Here is a 4,222-nt window from a genome sequence, read left to right as displayed (position 1 = left end):
ATAAATAAATAATTTAAAAAAATTTTACACAAAGAAGTGAGGCTTGGTGCTGGAGGGATGGCTTAGTGGTTAAGGCATTTGGCTATGAAGTCAAAGGACTCAGTTTCAATTCACCAGGACTCACATAAGCCAGATGCACAAGGTGGCAAATGTGTCTGAAGTTCATTTGTGGCAGCTGAAGGCCCTGGAGTGCCTATTCTATCTGTTTCTCTCAAAATAAAATAAAATAATAAAGTAAAATAAAATTTTAAACAAGAACCGGGTGTGGTGGCACACACCTTTAATTCCAGCACTCGGGAGGCAGAGGTAGGAGGATTGCCATGAGTTCAAGGCCACCCTGAGACTACATAGTGAACTCCAGGTCAGCTGGAGTTAAACAAAAGGAGTGAGGCTTAGTGATAGGTTCTTTGGTATTGGAGAGTGCAAGTACAAAACACTAGATGAGAACAGCTTATGGAGGAAGGGTCTTATTTTTTAGGGGAAGTTTCATAATGGTGAAGAAAAACTTGACAACTCACAATATCACATATGTATAGCAGAGAAAGAACAGCAAGAGGGAGCTAGACCTGATCATCTATTGGCCTGGACGGATCAGCCTCAAGGTCCACCCCAGTGACACACCTCCTTGATCAAGGTTCTACCTCCCAAAGTTTCCACCAGCTGGGGACCAAGTAGGAGGTTTAATCATAAGAACTTGAGGCTATGAGGAACATTTTAAATTCAAACCACCAGAGTGGTTATGCTCTTGAAAGGGATTATGATTATGGGTTCTCTCTCTTTCTGCTTTCTTCTCTCTCTGTCCTTCTGCTCATGTTGTGAACTTTTTTTTCCCTCCCTGCCCCTGTACCCTTTGCCATTGCCATTTTATATTCTTGCTAGAGACACAAAACAGCTAGGCCCACATATTAGACTAGAATCTTCGGACAAGTGATATATTAATCTTCTATTTTTATAATTTAAATAGATTATTTTGTTTATTTATTATTCTGTTAAAGTAATAGGAATCTGATTAATACAGAGAATGAGAACAGAAAGGCTTGCAGACACTGGTAGAAAGAGCTGGGACCAAAAAGTTGTGATCTTAAAGTTACTCCAAATAAGTGCTGATGTTTCTAGAAAATAAGGAGCAGTAAGAGATACCAGGTGATTGCTTGTTTAAAAGGTTTTTATTACATATTTTTATTTTCAAGTGGGGGGGGTGAGAGAAAGAGAGAGAGGAGAAGGGGCACACTAGGTCCTCCAGCCACTGTACATGGATTCCAGATGCATGCATCACATTGGGCATCTGGCTTTACTTGGGTACTTAGAAATAAACTAGAGTTGTTAAGGCTCTGCAGGCAAGCACATTAACTGATGATCCATCTCTCCATCCTCTGATTGCTTCTTTAAAATATAGTCTCTTAGGCTGGAGAGTTTGTTCAATGACCAAACTTGCTTGCTTGTAAAGCCTAACAGCCAGGGTTTGATTCTCTAGTACCCACATAAAGCTAGATGCACAAAGTGGCACATGCAACTGGAGTTCATTTTCAGTGGCAAGAGGCCCTAGCATACCTATACTTTTTCTTTCTATCTCTGTCAAACAAATAAAGTATTTAAAATAAATAAAAATTTTACTCTCAAGAGACCAGTTGGAAAGAAGGGGATCCAGCAGGGGGAGAAAAGAGTGCGGTGGGAAGGGATTATGATCATGGTACACTGTCTATATGTATGGAGACTGTTAATAACAAGTTTAAAAAAATATACTCTCAAAAGCAATTAAATACTTTAGAAAATATAATTGAATGAGTAAGAACTAAGCATCAATGCAGAAGAAGTAGTTCCAGAAAAAGATCATAAAATAGAACCATATAAAAATATGTTAACTTGTGCATGGCAACAGAATTAAACACTAGTGGTTACTAACCTTTTTCTCCTGAAAGTATGCAGGTGTGGTGGGGCAGGCCTTTGATCCCAGCAGTCAGGAGGTCGGAAGATCACCATGAGTTCAAGGCCACCCTGAGACTACATAGTGAATTCCAGGTCAGCCTTAGCCAGAGTGAGACCCTACCTCGAAAAAACAACAACAAAAGTATACCTTTTGATGCCTGTAAAAGACAGAACTTTCATGTGCTCTAACCTAAGTGTGTATTTTGAAAAAGATGTAATTCTGTTATAAACATTGACATTTAAATATATAAAACTTATGCAGTTACTTTTAATTTATTTTCATTTATTTCTTGTGATATTAAAAATTGAACCCAGAGCCTCACACATTACACCACTTTTAATTAAATACAATGTAATTGAAATACTCTAGTAATTTAAAATGAACCATTATCTTTAAAAACACACAAACATGAAAAAGAAAAAAAGGAGAAAAATACACAAAATTTTGACAAGTGGAAATCAAAGTTTTTTTTCCTTATATGTTTCTTTTCCATTTTTCTATATAATTTCATCCTTATATAATTGACATTTTCTTAAATTCCTTTTATTAATTGTTCTGTCATAGGTTTTGCCAATTCTCTCACTCTCTCATCTGTCCCCCTCAAATAAATAAGTAAATATAAAAACCAAGTCATAAAATGTTTTAATGATTCATAGTAAAATAATAAAATCTTTTCTAAGCATAAAAAAAGAATAATGACCCTGGCCCAGAATGGTAATGCATGCTTTTAATCCCATCACTCAGGGGGCAGAGGTAGGAGGATTGCTGTGAATTCAAGGCCAACCTGGGACTACAGAGTGAATTCTAAGTAAGCCATGGCTAGAGTGAAAGCCTGCCTGAGGGGGTGGGCATGGGGATGGGAGAGGATAAAATAATGACATTAAAGAAAATTTTCTTATTTTTCAAAACTCTTAATATTTATTTTTTCATTTTAAAAATTCTTTTAAAATATCTTTATGATCTTTTTTAAAATTACAGATATCCTTAGTATGGATACATCATCTGTTGGTATCATCCTTTTCCTCATTCCTGACTCCCATTCTGCTGGGGGCCCTCCTCAGTGGGTTTCTGGTTTTCCATGTGGTTGTGGGTTATGCATTGTAGCAGCAGCAGTCAGTTATTGGGAGGAAGCAATGCTGCTGGACATGATTTGTCAACCTGTGGTTCTTACAATCTTTCTGCCTCCTCTTCCACAAAATTCCCTTAGCTGTGGTGGGTGAGTTTTAAGTCTACTTCAGTGATGAGCTCTTAGGAGCCTCTGGGTTTCTGCTTTGGTAGGTATTGAGTATCCTCAGCATCTGTCTCCTTCACCGTGGCACTGAATGTCAGGTTCACCATGGAAGCAGCACTCTTGTTCTCCCCACTTCCTCTGAGGTTTCAGCTGGGGCTTGGCTGAAGTGTGAGAGGTGGTTCATCTGCTTGGGTCTTGCTACCTTCTGAAAAAGAAAATTCTCTAAAAGAGAGTGAAATCAGCACAGGTTAAATGGGATAAGCAATATAAATTTAGGGAGAATTTGATTGATGTAGGCCCTCTTTTAGCCAGATTAATGGCAGCCTGACATTAGAGAGCATAACCTTTGTCTCCATAGGATTCAGACCTGGTTCCCAATTCCAGATATGGGTTCCTTTCCACAGTGTGGATCTCTTAGCCAATCAGAAAGCTATTGGTTAACCACCAAGGCTATGTGCCATGATGACACTAGTGTGTACATCTTTTCAGGGTGTTTGCTTCCGAGTAGCTTAGACCCCTGGTACACCATTGTTGGCCACTTTTCCTCAGTAGCTCATGTAACACTTTTCAGCACTGGATGGGCTGTCTGGGTACTGACTCTCTTCTGGATTCCAGCCAGGTTTCTCCGTGTTCTGTTTTGGCAGCATATGGTGTCTTCAGTTATAGGGTCTTACCTTTTACCTCAGGCAGGTAATTAAGTGCTTCTGAGGATGTTGTAGGTCTCTCTGACCAACAACTTATTGTGGGTAGAAACTGATTTCTGGTAATGAGAGTTAAAAGCCAGAGCCAAAACAATTTTTTTAGGCTTCATCCCACCCTCTCTAGAGCCCTTCGTTTCGGCTCCCCCCATTCCCCTGTTGAGGATTAAATCTAGTCTATCTTTAAGGATAAAGGTTTCTATTGTACCAGCTCATTTTGGGTTTAGTTTTGTGTTGGTTTCCCCACATCCTCTACTTTTCCTCCCCCTAAACTCTCTGTCCCTATTGTTTGGGTCTCAAGTTGCCTATGAGGTATGTTAGATTAGGAACTCCAGATGAATGAGACCATGTGGCATTTGTCTTGCT

This window comes from Jaculus jaculus, chromosome 3 (genome assembly GCF_020740685.1).
Source record: "Jaculus jaculus isolate mJacJac1 chromosome 3, mJacJac1.mat.Y.cur, whole genome shotgun sequence".
In the NCBI taxonomy this organism is placed as follows: Eukaryota; Metazoa; Chordata; class Mammalia; order Rodentia; family Dipodidae; genus Jaculus; species Jaculus jaculus.
Note: the sequence above shows the minus strand (reverse complement) of the source record.